General features: G+C 44.5%; 1 long non-coding RNA gene across 3 annotated transcripts; it reads right to left on the reverse strand.

Annotated features, from left to right (window-relative positions):
- Nucleotides 1–5,500, reverse strand: LOC311445465. Of its 3 annotated transcripts, XR_014698426.1 has the most exons (4): nucleotides 5,121–5,494; nucleotides 2,221–2,299; nucleotides 1,626–1,725; nucleotides 1–1,369 (listed from the first exon to the last, which is right to left on the reverse strand). It is a non-coding gene; the product is annotated as an uncharacterized lncRNA (long non-coding RNA). The 3 variants fall into 3 exon arrangements; XR_014698425.1 differs by lacking the exon at nucleotides 1,626–1,725; XR_014698424.1 differs by lacking the exons at nucleotides 1,626–1,725; nucleotides 2,221–2,299 and having other exon boundaries at nucleotides 5,121–5,500.
- Between the last annotated feature and the right edge of the window lie 12,426 nt (nucleotides 5,501–17,926).

The raw sequence follows: 17,926 nt of genomic DNA on the forward strand, positions 1-17,926 counted from the left end.
TGAACCTCACACCTTGCAAAAGGAACCTTGCTCCTTCCCTCCCAGTCCATCCCAGTCAGGAGGGGCCTGGGGTCTGCACAGCTGCAGAGCCATGGCCACATTGGGACTGGGGGGACATGCTGGGATTGCTGACACTGCTGACTTGCTGCCATGGGTGTGCTCAGCTCCTTGGGAGGGACAGGCTGGGAGGGTGAGGGCAGGAGTTCACCTGCACAGAGCCTGGTGGGACTGCGGGATGGCTGGGTGGGAGGCCTGCTGCTGGGGCATCAACATCACCATGGGGCAGGCTGGTGGCATAGAGACAGCCTGATCTCCACACAGAAAGCACAGAGGTGCAGTGTGCCGGGGAAGAAAACAGTCATTCCTGCAATCACAATGACATTTTCAGGTGAAAATAGTTCACAAATTGTGTGTGACATTGTAGAGTTTTCAACAAATGTGTGTGCATGTGCTTGTGTAAATAAACGTGCACAGAGCCCTTTGGTCAGGTCCTTTCTTTACACTGTGTCTGTTTTCTACCTTACAAAAGGCTACCAACACTGAAGGCACTTCTAGTCACCCTGTCCAACAGTCATCTCAAGGAAGCCCAGAGGAAATGAAGCTGGAGATTGCAAAGCCAGGATTTCCTTGGAGGCTGATCCTTCCCCTCCTCTGTCCCCAGGCCTCCTGGGTGTGTGGCAGCAGGCAGGACAGGAGCCTGCTGTGCTCTTCCCCTCTTGCTCGGGACCGTAGGGTTAAACAACAGAGATTTGGCTACAGGTCTTTCATTCTAACAATCAAACCCACGCTGGCAATAAATCAGGTGGCAAACAACTGAGTCAATAGATCCTGCCAAGTCCCTTTACACTGCAGTTGTTGGGTCTTTTCTGCAACATTTTGATGTATATTTTTGGCCTATTAGAAAAATAACTTCATTTCCAACCACGGTTTCTGTAGTGAGATGATTCCTCTCTTCACTGAAGATCTCTCTGGATGGCCAGATTTAAAAGAGCACCACACTTGGCTCAGGTTAGAGGTAAACATTGTAGTAGACAGAGGCACCATATAAAAACCCATTTTTCAGAGGCCTGGCAAGAAGACAGCTCAACTCTGAAGGGTGACAGCAGTTATGAGGGCAATAAATGGAGGCAGCAAATGCAGCACAAAACAGGAAGCAGTCCCTTGGTCCTATCTGCAGGCAAGTAAGGAGCAGCAGACACTTTTTTTTTTTTTTGGAAATGCTTTTTGTTACAGGTCCTTTTAGGGGCAGGGAGTTGGATACCTGACACAAGCTGACCTCTCTGATGTTGCCAGTGACTGTTCTGGATGTCTGGGCCCCATTTGTTCACCCCATCATCCAGACCTGACCTACTGGAGCATTAATCCATGTCTGTGAAAAAAAAAAAAAAGCCACCACACAATGAACAAACAAACAACAACAACAAAAACACACACACAACAGAGCCAGGCAAAGTCCTCCACCAAGGTGAAATGTTGCAGGAGCCAGAGCAACTACTGCTGCTAGGAGTAGCACTGAGAAATTCAGAGGCAGAACTAAACTCAAAGGTGAGGACTGAGAGCAAGAAATAACCAGAAAGTCATCCCAGTGAAAAGCTGTGGTGGCTGTGAGCCCCATCAGCAAACACTCCCCTTCTCTTCCAGCCTCCCCAGCACGGCCTTGGGATGCAGCGCTTAACATTTTTCAAGACTAAGACAAGAAAAAGAATCCTTTGGCTGAATAATGACCTATAGGAGAACAGGAAAGGTTTTATGAAAAACTATCGGCTTTTTAGAAGTATTTCCCCTTTTTTGATGACATCCTCTATCAGTCTTTTTAAAAAAAAACAAAAACGAAAACAAAAAAAAAACTGCAGCATGCAATGTAAACTAGCCCTTCGTTTCTCCTCTAGAATTATTCTTATGCTAAGATACTTTTTCAATCTGAGCACTATCAAAGTTTTTCATCTACAGAAAATCTGCTTTTGAGAAGCTGAAGCTTTCATTTTTTCTGGAAGCAGACACGTGGAACACACTCGCTCAGTTCTGAATATGTCAGCATGTAGAGGTGACAGACAGACTGATCCCTACCTGCCCCTCCACGCTCTGCCCAGACCCTTATTTTCCTGCACCAGGTGCCAAGGTACCCCATAACCTCTCCTCTCACTGGCCCTATTCCTTGTTCTTCCTCTGCTTATGAATTTCTAATGCAGCCAGTGCAGCAGCAGCAGCCTGCTTACTTACAAGCCACATGCATTGCTCCCCCCAAGGTCTCCCAGGAGCTCTGGGCAAAGCAGAGAGGCGTACAGCATCTCCAGCCAACCTGGAGAGGTAAAAGGCATGAACTAGTAGCTCCACAAAAAGCCTCTTTGTGCTCATTTCAAACATTTTGCAGCTGATATCTTAAGAGCAATATCTGAGAAGATATTTGAAGAACAACCTATGTGATGGTTTTGTTAACAGCAGCAAGAACATGCAGAGGGAAGCTTATTGATTCTGTTTATTGGGCAAAGTTTGATTCCTAGAACTCAGCATCAGAGCTGGGTCATGACTGCAATACCAAATTACAGTGAGCTGCCCACGTGTAGGAACTGGGCAGAGCATGCAGCTGACCCAAACAAGCTGCTGGAATAGCTGCTGAAACCCTGACCCACTCACAAGGAAGGGGTCAGGAGAGGAAGGAGAGAGGGAAAAGAAATAAAAGTTAGAGCAATAGAAGATGGGAGGGTTACAGAAGGTTTCTTTGGCCCACCCTGCCCACAGACCCTGGGAAAGTTGCTACTGCTCAGTGATAGACCAGCAGCAGCTCATGGAGGTGTGGGACAGCGAGTATGGATGGCCAGAGTGTGTGTGTGTGTGTGTGTGTGTGTGTGTGTGTGTGTGTGTGTGTGTGTGCGCGCGTGTGCGTGTGCGTGTCTGTGTGTGTGTGTCTGTGTGTGTGTGTCTGTGTGTGTGTGTCTGTGTGTGTGGAGGGAATGTGTTGTCAGTCCTTGTACATTACTTTCCCACCCCAAAACCTTCCCATGAACTTGGATCAGATGGGAAATCCTTGACATCTGGCTTCTAGTCCAGCAGATAAACAAGTGTCCCAGTTACACTGTGCTCCAGCAGGCAGCAGTGTGCCATTGGCAGGTGGGTTCATTCAGCTCAGAGGTCCCCGAGCCAAGGCTGGGTGTTGTGACAGGGTGTGCAGCTACAGGGACAAGGAGGGAAATATTCTGTGCGGAAGGGAAGGGAGGGGACCCAGCAGGACCCTTGGAGCAGGGCAGGCAACAGAAGGGGAGGGCAGCCGCAGGCAGCCCTCAAGGTTGTTTGCAGACACCATGTACCTCTTCATCCTCATACATTCACAGAAGAAAAAATAATAAATTGTTTCCGCATCCTGAAGGTCAAGCTCACAGACCTCTGGTGATCTGCATCTACTCTACTCTACTCCCACTCATCCAGACAGACAATGGGTGTCAGGGACACTACTCACTAGATCAGGTTGCCCAGGGCTACGTCCAACCTGGTCTTGAACATCTGCAAGGACGGGGCAACCACAAAATGCACAAAACCAAACCAACCCCCCCCCCCAAAAAAAAAAAAAACACACACAAAAAAAATCAAACAAAAAACACAACCAACCAAAAACCAAACAAACAAAAAACCACAACAACTACAAACATGCATGCAGACCACCATTCCTGTTATGTGCTTTAGAGCTGTTTTCCACCCCAGCACCCTGCAGCTTCCGCCCACTCACACAGGAAAGTTGCAGGCATCCTGCTCCATGCAGCACCTGAACAGAGAGCCCAGACTTCACCTCACTCTCCCAGGAGCTTGGTCCTGCTTCCTCACTTTTCTCTCTGCCACATGCAGAAGTGCTCCTCTGCTCCACAATCAAGGATGAGTTCATTCTGCAGAGGATAAGGATGTCCTCTCCCAAGTTAACCCTCACCTCCTGGTAACACAGCTGCACTTTCTGAGAATTTACAATTCCATCTGCTAATTCCTAAATACGCATTCAGCATCCTGTGCTAACCCAGTTGGGGTCCTGAAGAAACAGTAACAGCCTCTCAGTGGTGCTTCCTCAATTGTCCTTCATGAAAAATCTCACCACTACTGTATACCTATTTTTTGTCTTTTGTTTCTAACATTATAATATTTTTCAGCATTACTCTTTATTCCTAGAATGATCAGCATCCAGCAAAGCAGATCAGTGATAAGCTCTATCTGTTACCAGGAGCCCTGGGGAGCAGTGAACTGGGGAGGGGGAATGGATCTTGCCCAGGGCTGACCCCAGGGTTTTGCAAGAGGATGCTTGGTTGTAGTATATTCTCTGTAAAGATTCTGCCAACTGACAAAACATCAGTTATGAAAACCAATAGTAAAAAATGAGAAAACAAATACATCTTAGGGAACTACCCAGTGAACCAAAGCTATTCAACAGGAAAAACTCAACAGGGAAATGTGTGTTTGCATGTTTATGTACAATAGCTGGTTTGTTTGCTCTAGCTTTTCTCTATTGCTCCACAGCAGAGTAAAACAGCTAGAGAGCAGTCAAGGAGCTTTTTTTTTTTTTTTTTTCTCTCTCCTTTTTTAAAGGCAAATTTAATTTAAGAAAATTTAATAACGACATAGCATCATATTCTTACAGGCACACACTGGTTTTGTTTCTTGCACTGTATTTACATTGCGATCCTTTCAAAGTTAGTTACAACTATGTTAATTTTGAACAGGATCATTTCAAGGTAAAAATGATTTCTGAACTGCTGTAAGTGTCCCCTAGGCTACTAATGGAAAGTCAAGACACTCAAGACCAGGAATGAAAACCAAATGCATGGGTTTCTCTTTTACTGCGTTCACAGCAGTCATATCCCTGTCCTCCTACCACTAAAAAAAAGAGAGTAAGCTAGTGAAATGTGAAGACAGAAATAAAGTTAACTATTGCTTCTTTAAAACCCTCTTAGTTCAGTCTGTAAGATCAAACATCCCCATAATTCAATCAAAATGGTGTCTCCCATCCAAGGGAGCATTATTGGTCCTTAATAACCTGGACATGACATGTTTTTGGATGAGTTTCTAATGCTTGTTTGTGCAACAATTGCAGCACGTCGTCACGTGTTTTAATCTTAGTCACAGATAAGCGCTACCATCCTTACCTTTTCAGTGATGTTTATGCAGAAATGAACATAGCTTTTGGCCCAGCACAGTCCTCAGTATACCAGTTCTGTATTCAGAGATCCTCTTTATTTCTGCTCCATAGTACTACTCTGCTATTTCATGCAGTATGTTCACAGCAAACAGACAAATGCTTTCCAGCTGTGGGTAACACCTTCCCAGGGGGCAATATCTTGGGAACTCCCCCCAAGCTCCACCTTTCTGCTCTGTATCCCACCAACTTTCCTTCACTGCTGCATGTCCTTATACCTTGCACAGACCCATGAGCCCACCCCCTCACTCTAATGTTAGCCCCAAAGTGTTAAAAATTATAATTAATTATTAACCATTTCCTAGCTGTCACTGTGATGCTGTCTCTGGGGAGGCCCAGCAGCTTAATGATGTCTTTCTCAGCTGGGACTGCATATGACTCCAGCCCAGTTCCAGCAGCTTTGGTTTATTATGATGAACACCTGGATGAAGACATTTAAAGCACATGGGGTTGCCCTGATGACTGAGCTGCTTAAGCTTCATATCTAAAAAATTCTGCTATCACCATAAAGGTCCCCTGCTTCAGTCTGATTTCACAGGTCACATTCTTGGTGTAACTGGGGATTATATGGAGCGTCCCCAAGACCAGAGAAAAGTGCTCAAAATCATCTGCAAAGCTGTAGTAAAAAGTGCTTGATATTAACACTATTTCATTATTATTCCTCAGAGATCCCAGACTGTGTTGTGTCTGGACCATGCCAGGTGCTGAGCCACAGAAGATGGTAATTTCTACCTTGCAAATACTGTGAAAAAGCCAGCAGCTGCCAGGCAGTGCAACATTAGATGTCACCAGAATTTTCTCCTGTCTTGCAAACCTGAATCTTATAATCAGTTTCATCTCCAGACCTTACAGCTCATTCTTCATCATCATCCTCTGCCTCCTTCCTACAACTGTAAGGCAGCATTTGCTGTCAGAGATATGGGTATGAAATATATGCTTCTCTGGATATAAGTGGAACTGAAGTCCTGTGAGGAAGGTTCAAGGACAGCTAAAGGAAACAGTGCAGAGTGGCCAGCTGACTGGCTGGGTGCAAACCAAAATAAGAAATTATCTATCAGTTTCCTCCTCCAGACATGCGCCTCCAGGGTATTCACACTGTTATGATTTTTGATCAATCAGTAACTGATAAGATTACTTCAGGGAAACCAAACACAGTAACACAGTAAATAATGCAGCAGCAGTGGAAATGGACAGAAAGAGCTGCACTGGGGCCACTGGTGCACAGGAGTGCCGTACTGGGGGTGTCTGTCCTTCTGCGCAGCTGCAGCTCCTGCTGCCCCTCCATCAGGCAGGCTGCACTCCACGGGCATAGTGCTGCTGGATGCTCTGACTGCTCGCAGCCGTGCCAGCTTTGGAAAGTTTTAAATAAGGGATATAGAAGAAAGTGCCAGGCAACACAGATGACTTGTAGGATACAGTTCAAAATAATTCCCATCTTTCATGCCTGAACCCTCAGGTCTTAGGTGCTTGCCTTTGCCAAGCGGTGTCAGCAAAGGCTGGCTAAGTGTTTAAGTACTCCTCAAGAAATAAAAAACTAGTAAATAATAACTGTCCTTGCATGTTCCTCTCCTCCCTTCCCAGGGAGGCAACCCTGTCAATTTCCAAACAGATGCTGATTAGGCTGATATTTAACCTTCAATACATCCATTTAGCTGTTCATTTTGCTCCGTGTGAGGTGACACACAGCTCCCCAAATTGCTCTTGGCACTGTACCCTTCACACACCTGCAGCAGAGCTATTTTGGGCTGCCAAGATGGGGCATGCCAGGTGGGTGCAGGTGGAGGGTGCAAGGCTTGGCCAGGAGCTCAGGGAGAACATCACAGCCAAAACTACCGCCAGGAGTGCCAGTGCGGGAAATAGGTGCAAAACTGCAGGTGTGAGCACCTGGTGCATAGCATCCCAGGAGGCATCAGGATGGGAAGCGGATGCAAGAGCACGTGGCAGAGCAGAAAAAAATGATTTTTGTTTTTAAAATTCAATGTAAGTCATTTTTCCACCACGAAACTGAAAAATTGAAAACCTGTCTCCTCCTCCTTCCCCTCACAGATTTTGAAATCTTTATTGTGTGGGTAAAAAAAAAGTTCCATCTTACTGTAAATATTTATAGCACTTCAAAACCAATAGTTGAATATTTTGCTGAAAAGATAATATCAAAATTTTCTCTATTCACGTTTTCTTGAAGGAGAAAACCAGGCACTTTCAACCATACAGAAAATGCTCTCATTGGGTCCGACAACTATTTTGAGTACAGGACTGATAACCATCTGCAATTATCATCTGTAGACAGTTGGATGAATGTTCTCTTGCAGCCTGAAAGGGCAGGTCACTCGCGGCATATCTTACTCATTAAAAGTAAAGAATAACATGACGATGTGTCACTGGTACCTCCAGCCCGATTGGCATGTGGAGCCCTCCCTCCACACCGGGGCTGTGTAGGTGGTGACTTCTGTCAAAAATGAGCCCTGGAGGAGGTTTAATTAACAATCACATCTTCGTCCCATAAATAACGGGATCCAGGGATGATTGATGAAGAACCTGAAGGTGCAATACATCTTCACATTAAACATCACAGTGCTCTATCTCTACTGCTCCCTTACTGACTTTGTCAGAGAACTGGTGAGCTCTGGATTCAGCCCGATGCTGCTGCTGATTTAAATAGGCATGGCTTTGCTCTGAAATCCCTACAGTGATGCCCACTGGAGGAGACAGGTGAGAGGATCTTGGTGCAGTTCCCAGCTGTTGATAACATTTGCATTGCCTGAATAAAGGCGTTTGATAACTTGAGTTTACCTGTCTGTTTAATAAATGGGGCATTTTCAATATTTCAAGTCATCCATACATGGGTGCAAAAAATGACTACCACATTTTCCCCAAACTGCCCTTTTGCATGTGTGACTACGTGAGCAACATGATGAGGTCCTTTCTTAGGCAAATGCCCCACTGATGTCAGAGACACTGCCAAAGTGGCAGATGGGCAACACGCAGAAAGGACTGACCAGGACATGTGTTTTTGGAGGTCCTGTAAGTGCCTTTGTGCTCATGAATATAGAATTGATGGCTTTCAGTTTGTTTGTTTGTTTGTTTGTTTGTTTATTTTCAAAGTCTCCAAGTGTCTCAACAGAGTCCCCTTGAAAATGAGTCCCAGTAGGATAAACTCCAGGCAGTCACAACTTCAGGGAGATGGAAATTCTTGTCTCCACATCTTAGAGGGATGCTGCTGCAAGCTTCTCTGCCTCATTCCCATACCTTTCCTGAGATTCGCAGTTTCATGAACACACCGATGTACATGCACAAATATAGAAGTACATACACATACGTACACGCACGCACCACATACATTTAGTTATTTATCCTGCCATTTAGAAATTATTGTCAACCTCTTCATAATACATTATTATTCTATTAGGATCACTTCAGCTAACAAACATTAAAGGTACAACTGCCCTGAGGTCTCCTGGTATGATGCACATTAAAGTTTAATACTGTATTGATGTGTGCATTGTGTTCCATATGAGCCAAGCTGTTCCATTAACTATGTGCAAAAGGCTATGAAGTTATAACATTTATCTCTACAGACGCTCCAGATTACTTTTTCCTGTTGCATGCCTCCAAGGCTAAACATCTAGTCCTCAATTTACGTTGAGCTGTTAAAATTTTTAAACCTTTGTAAATGATGAACACTTTATCAATGTAACTGCATTTTTGTCAGCCTTGGCTGGGGAGGATGAAGAAATATTGGCAACATTCCAATGGTCTTTTTTTATTTTTTTTTTCATTTAAAACATGAGTTGGGTAGAAACAATATCCATTATTAATAGATAAATGTTTTATTAAAGATATAAAGACCACAAAGATTTGTAACTTTAATAATCTAGATTCTTATTTTAAATTCTGTAGCATTATTATTTATTGAACAACTGAGGATATTTCTTACAGGATCACAGTTGGGCAGAAACACAGCAAAATGGATAACTCTGTGCTATCTGGGGGAAAATATTCTGGCTGACTTAAGAGCTTCCTGACAGGATATTTTTTTAATAATTTTTAAAATAAATTTGTCACTAGCTGTTTACAACAAGACCTATAAAGTTTCAAAGGGAACTCTTTTTTTCTTAACTTTACTTCTGCTACTGCATGCACTGGCGTGTCCTTACAGCCCTGCTCAGATAGTCTGCAAGTTATTCATGTTTCCGTGTTAAGCCAATACTTTTTTTAGCCTATGCTGTGCTATAGCAGGGTGATAACTGCATTTTCTCCTCTCTTCAGGGTGATCTGTTACTCTCAGGTGACTAAGTGAATTGAAAGGGGAAAAGGGACATAATTTTAAACTTTATTTCATTTTCCCTCCTTGGATTTCACTTCATGGGCTTTTTTTTTTTTTTTTTTTTTTTTTTTTTTTTCATCTTCTTCCTGTGCTTACCAGACATCAAAAGGGCCATGTGAATAACTGATTTCTTAAGAGTAAGGTCTAGCAGTCCAGAAAACTCTAAATGTAAAATTTCATGTTCAAAACTAAAATTTTATAATCAAAACTCAAATCGTGGAAAAATTATTGTTTCAAAAAAAATAAAAAGACAAATTTTGTTTCCACTTTTCAGTAGAAAACTGAGTCAATCCACTTGAGTATTTTCCAATAAATCTTTTCCACTGAGGAAATGTCAGTTACTGAAACCAAAGCCATTCAAGGGAGGAAACAATGTCAATTAACTTTTACAATCACTTTTACCACAATACAGTTCAAAATTGTCAAAGTACTGCATTTCAATATTTTCTAAGCAAAATTTTCTGGTTTAGATTTATGCAAATTATGAATTTTAAAAAGATGTAATTACAAAACAAACAAACAAACAAACAAACAAAACCCATCTATTTAACTGTTTATTTACTGTTAGATGGTTATTTTACTATCTATTGAACCATGTATTCAATCAAGTGTTTGCAAACATTTGAGTAGATTTAAATAAAGCTTTCTGTTTCAGGAAAGCTGATAATTTTGAATGTTGGCCATGATTTAGAGAAGGCCATTTGGTGTTTTTGAAACTGCAGAAAGCCCCTTGGGACAAAATGTCCCAGACTGATCTGGCAATTTCTTGTGAAGAAGTCTGTTCTGGATCTTGCAAAAATCATTAAGATTTCATGTGCTCCCTTTCACTCCAACAAGTAATATCAACCACTGTATGCATGGGGGCTAAAATATATTTTTTATAATCAAAACTATACCCTGACTCTGAAGGAACATTGCTTATGTTGTACTTAATCTATTGGGAAATTCTCTAATATAGTACATCAAAAAGGTTTTACACGTTTGGCTAAATAGTGCCAAAAATTGTCTTAGGATATTGACTGCTTTCATGATCATACATTTCAGTACATGGTCACAGGGGTTTGTGCATGGCTGGTGTGCATCAGTATGAACAACCCTGCTCAGCAGGAACATGGGCTTTCATCACACTTGGTACATTAAAGGACTGGTGGTGTGTGTAGCTGATGGCATTTACCTCTTGTTTATATTCTCCATTAAATGTGAAGCTGTGCATCCTGTACAAGTTTCAAAGCTCCCTCTGGACATGAAATTGTAGGTCATCTTCAACTTATTTTACTGACCCATGAGACAAATTGCATTTCTATTAAATCAAGCCTTCAAGGAACATCTTCCCTGACTTGACAGTGACTAGTTAGTCTCTCTTGCAGCAAATAATTATGGAGCAACAGGCATCTGACAGCAATTTCTCAATGCCTGGCCTGTAGTTTTCTCTTCTTTTCCTTGGCAGGTTGCAGAGCAGCAGCAGGATGTCCGTATATGCTTCAGGGAGGGAATTTCTCATTTCACTCCTAGCCTTTTCCAGGAAACTCTCTCTTGATAGCAGAGCTACAAGGTGTGGAAAGCTGAGATAGGCTGTAAGAAGGAGAAACGATTTCAAATTCAGCCAGTTTATTAGAGCTAAAGGAAAAGGCACAGAGAAGCTCCAAGGGAATGAAAGCCCCAGTGGGGAAGTGGGGAGTAATGTGTAAATGATTCCCCTTTCGTCTTGAGCATTGAAATTGGAGAACATGGACAATGTGCTGTGTTTTGACATTGCAAATGGTTCCTCAGACAGAGCTCCATAGCTGCCTGCTCAACATGGTGAGGAAACAAGACCATGGTGGCCTGTAGGAGCATCCGTGTCCCATTGGTCTGCCAGTGCTAGACCATACCCAGCATGTTGGTGGGACTCATGCCTGCACTCAGCCCAAACTCTCAAGATAGGAGAAGCACGGTCCTGAACCCAGCTTCTTATGCAGTTTAGCCATCCTGATCCTGTTCTGGAGGAGATCTAGAGAAGAAGAGCTGTTTGGGTGGTGACTTAGCACAGAACATTCAAGCTTGAGAAATTTCTTTGACAGCTGGGAACTAGGTATGATGAGATATCTGAAACATTGAATTGGCCAAAAGAAGTAACTAGAACTGGAAAACAAAAGAAAGACACAAGAAGGTTGTTGGGTATGAGATGTTTGCTAGGAAATGGTTTTGGTTAGTAACCAAATATTGTGATGATAACATAAAAATTAAAATAAGGTAAATGCCAATAGAAACTTGATGTAAGTCATGGTTTGATTAGCCAATAAGATTACGAGCCTTGATATGTTTTCAAAATATGAGTAAAGAAATGCTTGATAAATGAGTATGTGCAGTAGGTGACTAAAAAATCTCAGTGGAAGAGGAAGACTGTCTGAACATTTTTTGTTGCCCTGTGACTCCAGACCACATTAAAGGCAAATGAATAAACAAAAAAACAGGCTGACATCTTGATGGAAAACCACTGCATTGAGGCTAGTAACAAAAGATACATTAGATCTATCTTGGTTCCTGCTCAGGAACATCTGTAGTTTTCCACAATAATTTCTAAGATAGCAATTTCAGCAAAAGTAACTAGTGTTAATTAAACCCTCTCTGATATTGGACTAACCCAATGTTGGTGGCAATTCAGAGGGAAAAAGGGGAAGGGAAACCCTGTGTCTTGAAGGTAAAAAGTACTGAGATAATTGCTGGAAGATGCTACAGTCTTCCGCAGTGTAACCTGGTATCTAAGCAAAGTGGATTTTATCATAATCTAAATAGGTCTTTGCAGGCAGAAGGATAAAACTTTATTTACAGCAAAGAAGTCTTGCTAAAGCTCAAGAGATGCTGTAAAATTTGGTAGAGTAGTAGGATATCTCAAACAACTACATCATACACTAAGCCAGCAGGCAAAGAAATGCAGAAGCCAAAAAGCCAATGGGAAAGAAAGGTGAGGTGAGGGAAGATCTCCAGCTTGTTTATGGAGAGAGCTGGGACTGCTGTAAAAGAGCAGCAAGGCTGCAATGGGTGAATGAATCTCCCAGCCTGCCTGTTCTGAGTATTACTGGGACCCTCGCACAGACAGGATGGAGGAGTGGGAGGGAAGCAACAAGCCTCTGCTGTATCACAAGGTTTCCTGTTCAAATGAGCCCCCGAAAAAGTAAAATCACAGTTATTTACATTTCTGAAGGGGATAGATGAAAAAATAACAACAACAACAACAACAACAACAACAACAAAAGAGGACAGGGGCTGGTAATGTTCGTTTAGTTGTTGTGAAACAAGAGAAGCGATGGAAGAGCCAAGGTGAAAGCAGGATGGTGGTGGACTGGATGTGATTCCCCCTCCGGATGCCTGCTGCTAGTGTGAGGGCAGAAGATGGAGGATGCTCCCAGCTCCCATGTGCTGAAGGCACAAGCTCCACAGCCACCTTCTTCATCTCCCTGGGGATGGCTGTCCCTCCTCATCAGCTTCAGCACAAAGCCTTTGCTGGGGGCACAGGCATGAAGAGCAGGGCTTGTGCAAAAGCTAGTGTCCCCAGGGTCCTGACCTTGGGGGTCTGAAGAAGGCAGCTCTACAAAAAAAAAAAAAAAAAAAAAAAAAGAAAAAAAGAGAGAGAGAGAGAGAAAGTAAGAAAGGAAGAGGAAGGAAGAGGAAGGAAGGAAGGAAGGAAGGAAGGAAGGAAGGAAGGAAGGAAGGAAGGAAGGAAGGAACATAGGCTCAGAGGAAGCCCTGTGCCATGGGTGGCAGGAGGGTGTTGTACTGGATGACTCAGACTGCCCTGCACCCAGGCCTCCACACCTTGCCACCTCCTGCTGCACCTCTCTCAGGTGATCTGTGTCCTCCGTGCTCACAGTATTGGCAACCCCAGGTTTTCAAAACCTCTTCAACTGCTTGTCATTCAGCTTTGCTGTCCCTCAGATGCTTCCTCTTAATCACAGAATCCCAGAATGGCTGAGGTGGGAAGGGAAATCTGAAGATCACCCAGTCCATCTCCCTGTCAGGCAGGATCACCCAGAGCACACTGTTCAGGATGGCATCCAGGCAGGGTTGAATATCTCCAGAGAAGGAGACTGCACGACCTCTCTGGGCAGCCTGTCCCAGCACTCTGCCACCCTCCCAGCACAGAAGTGCCCCCTCACATTGAGCTGCAACCTCCTGTGCTTCAGCTTGTGCCCGCTGCCTCTCATCCTGCTGCTGGGCACAACTGAGAAGAGACTGGCTCCATCCTCCCGACACCCTGCCCTCAGATATTTATACACATTGATGAGGTCTCCCCTCAGTCTTCTCTTTTCCAGGCCAAGCAGGCCCAGCTCTGCCCACCTCAATCCCCTGCTCCACTGCAGCACGTGTCTGCGTTCTTGCTTATCTTGCTTATCCTCTTGTTGCTTACCCCACAGCTCAGACTGCCAATGCACCACGTGCCTGAATTGAAGTCAGATGAACCTGTTAATGGCAGATCTTCAAGAACTGTTCTACATCTCCCTCCCTTCTTTGGGCCACCAGAGCCACCAGCTCTGCATGCTCTGAGGGCCAGACACAATAGCAGGCATTCTCTCCAGGGTAACTTTCGGTGGTTTTCAGCTGCTCTCACAGCTAGGGGCCTTCCTGGCATTTCTGCAAGTTTATGACACTGATAACAGTAGCCAGAAATTTCCTCTTGGGCAGCTAAGAATTAGCAGATGCTGTACATCTGGGGGTACAGAATGAATTAATGTCCCCTCGCTCTGGCATGAGCTGTAGCTCTAATTTTTTTTCTGTGCTAAGATTAGTAGGATGTGAATCCAGCTAATGACATCCATGGAGGATGGAGCAGGAACTTAGTATTTCAGGCTGAAACCTTAGAAAACAGATGTCCGTCCTTAAGGCATCATCTTGATTATTAACAGATACATTTCCATTTTAGCTCAAACCAGAACTGCTTAGAGCCGAGTCTTCAGGATATCTGGATCCATGGCCCAGCAGGGAAGAGCAGAGTACAACACACCAGAGACATGCCTCGTGGCCATTGCCTGGGACAGAGACACTGACACTCCATCCCCAGTAACCCCAGCAGCACTATCAGCCTGACAGGAACAGCCCCCACGGGGATGAGGCAATAAAGCCACCACTGGAGGAGGATGAAGAGGATTTGTCATGCTGAGCAAGTGCTATAAAGGTTTTTATTGCCACTTGTTGGGGAAGTGCCTCGCTCTTGACAGTGATGGAGTCCTTCTGAGCTGAAGATATTTATCCACAGGGATAAATCAAGTCTTATTTTACTGAAGAGCAGGGACCTGATCTCAAAGCACAAAGCGTCCAAGTGCTTCCAGCATAGCTCTCTTGTCAGTTCAAAGCTGCCCCATCCCACAGCAAAGGGACTGCATGGGGAAAGTACAGCGTGGCGGGGAGGTCCCTGTGCCTGGCAGGCCCCGGGAGCAGGAACAATGCCTTGAGGCCAGAATGAGGCAAAGACTGGAATGCTCCAATTTACATCTCGCCAGCTGTCTGCAATTCCCTTGGTTATTATTCACTGCTAATGCAAAGCATTCAGGAGCCTTGGTCACAGCCAAGAAGCCAGAGGACAGAGCTGCTGCGGAGTCTGACTCTGCTTTTGCTTGAGCAACTGATGCCAAGTCACTTGTACATCTTGGTGATGTAGGTAAGACCAGGATCAGGCCCAAAGGAGCTCAGTCCTCCTCCTCCCTCCCTTCTCTTGCTCCATTTTGAGGCCCACACCAAACCTGCTGAAAGGCCACAAATGGCAAGTGCAGAAGTGCTGAAATACAGCTTGAAAAACAACAGAGAGTGATTATTGCTGTCCAGGAGAGAAGGATTAATACATCAGCCCAATGTGAGACTCATATTTCGGCCAAAGTATTTTCATAAAGGTGAGAATCTACATCAATTTTCACAGCTACTTGATTCATAGAAAAACAGTGATGAAGAAACAAGAAAAAAAAAAAAAAGCATAGTATAGGCTCAGGGGATAGTTTATCAGTTAATATATTAATGTGCAGCAAGGTACCTATGACAGGAAGTAGCTGATTCTCCAGGCATGTTAATAAAAAACGCTGAGCTGAGGTAGAGGCTCTGTTGCTGATTCTCTCCTTTTTAAAGTGCCTTTCTTTAGACCATCAGGAGAGGTGAGGGATCTGATCCAGCACTTTGTCTGAGAGCAGGTGTGGAGAAAAGGTCTGCTAAGGCTTGGATGGTGTGCTGCTACTCCACCGGAGTGAGCGTGATGGATGGGGTGGCTGCTCTGCGTTAGGCAGGGTGCAGAGGGGCCTCAGTTACATCTATTAACGCCATCCATTTTCCCAGGCTCATCTGGCACTCACTCTTTGTCACCACTCTTGTTACCTTTTCCTGATGGTAAATGCTGGGGAACTTCAAGGTATTTGAACAGTCAGAGACGACAAATCCCTACTAAGAAGAAAGTGTAAAACAGCAGGAGAAACATGTTGGCTTCATCCTGAGTGAACATTAAATACACTTCACATTTGTCTAAGGAGACATTTAATGGGAAAACGGGCTCTTTAATTGAACAGGCTGAGAGTTTCACACAGCTGCATATAACAAATGCTCAGGAGAAAGCCATTTTTCTAGGCAGGGATCCTAGCCTGGGTGAGGCAGGAGGGAGCATTTCTTCCAGAGAATTAACAGCAAATGCAAGTGGCTGGTAAGGACAATCCAGTGTGACTCTTTTACTCGTGCAGCTCTATTTACAGGAACAGAAAGGGGCCTTGGATAAGGCATCCAGCCTAAAACTGGCCTAAAGCAAGACAGAAGAAACAAGTTATTTTTTGTTGTGATTTACAGCTGTCTTGAAGCCCAGGGCATGCCAACTGGTATATTCAATTCATCTGGGTCATCACAGCCCTCCACAGAGCTGCTGCTTTTCGTGCTAGGTGGCTCACTGGTAGCATTATTCACCAGGATGCCCGTGCATCTCCACAACATGCTCATGTCGTTTCATATCTTCTGCCAATCCCAGTGCTCTCAGCAAGAAGGTTCATTCAACATCATGATCCCACTGATGGAAAGCTTACCACAATGGGACTCCTCACAAGCCCCTCACTATCTGCAGCTGACTGCCGAGCAGGGCTGCTCCCTCCTGGGTCAGTTCTTTGCACCAGCTTCTGAAGTACAGGGTGTCCACAGCTGTTGCAACAAGGAGCCAGCCACACTAACCCAGAAAGTTAATCAAGAACTGCCTATGGGTTGTATCAAGTGTATTTTCCCTGACATGTGCTGCATGCTACACATGTTCATTTGCATTTCCATCAGTCTTCCCATCTCCCCTTCAATTCCTCCTGTCTGTATGCAATCCTTCAAACACTTCCCCACAACACAACCACTTCAGAGTCTAAAGAGCACAAAAGATCCTGGGATTAACCTGAATATTATTTTACTTTACTTACTAGAAATGTCATTCAGACACATAAGCCACAGAGGGAAATCCATTAGCTGCCCAGGGTGCACAGCAGAGGGTGGTGGGGCCAGCGACACAGCCAAAGCAGTGCACCAGCTTTCACAGTTATCATGCTAATTAATAACATAATTAAATGAAGAGAAGCTCATTACTGGAGTATCAAGAGAAGGGACAGAGGTACAAATGTAGTAAGAAAGGGACTGAAGGAATCTCCTTTGCTGTCAAGCCCTCTTTCTTCTGATTCCTATCACACCAGCTTATTAAAGCCTGTCTTAAAAGCAGTGGCTTTTCCCTTGCTCCCCCGGGGAGGCTGTTAAAGAGCTTCCCTCATCATATATCAAGGAATCTCCTCATTTGCAAACAAAATTTATACTTAGTCAGTTTGTTCTTGTACTGTAGCTTAAATCATCTCTCCCTCACAAAGCTTTCTCTTTCCCATGAACAGCAGCCACCCCTCTTCTCTGATATTTATTGCTGAGCAGGCTGCAGGAGCATCCCCTCCCTCAGCAGCTCCTTTGTCCCATGTGTCCTCAGTGCACTTCTCCATGGCTGCAAGCCCCAAACTCCTCAGCCTGCATAGAAATCTAGCAATGCCATGTGCTATATCAGACTCTGAGGGCAGAGCAGCAGCTGGAGACAACCAGGAGGCTGGTGGGGCTCAAGCTCTAGGCCAGGACATCTGGGAGGAGATGGTGCTGAGTGGGTTTGAGCAGCCACTCCAGGTCGTTTGTTTTGCAGGTGGGATTTGCTTGAACATGAGTGGAGACAAATTATACCTGCTCATTTCAGCTGTCTCTGGACAGGTACCAGGAGGCAGCGTCACACCTGTGTGCCAGAATGGCATTGTGGTCATGCAAACAGACCTTAGAAGGCAGGCAATGCCCCAGGCACACTGTGCCAGGGCAGGGCAGGTTTCCAGGTGCAGTGTCTCCAAACAGTGATAACGCAGCTCTTTCTTCCACATTTTTTTTTCTCTTTGCTTTACCTGGAAGCTGAGGATATCCTCAGCTGCCCCTGTCCAGAA

This window comes from Aythya ferina, assembly GCF_964211825.1.
Source record: "Aythya ferina genome assembly, chromosome: 16".
NCBI classification, from domain to species: domain Eukaryota; kingdom Metazoa; phylum Chordata; class Aves; order Anseriformes; family Anatidae; genus Aythya; species Aythya ferina.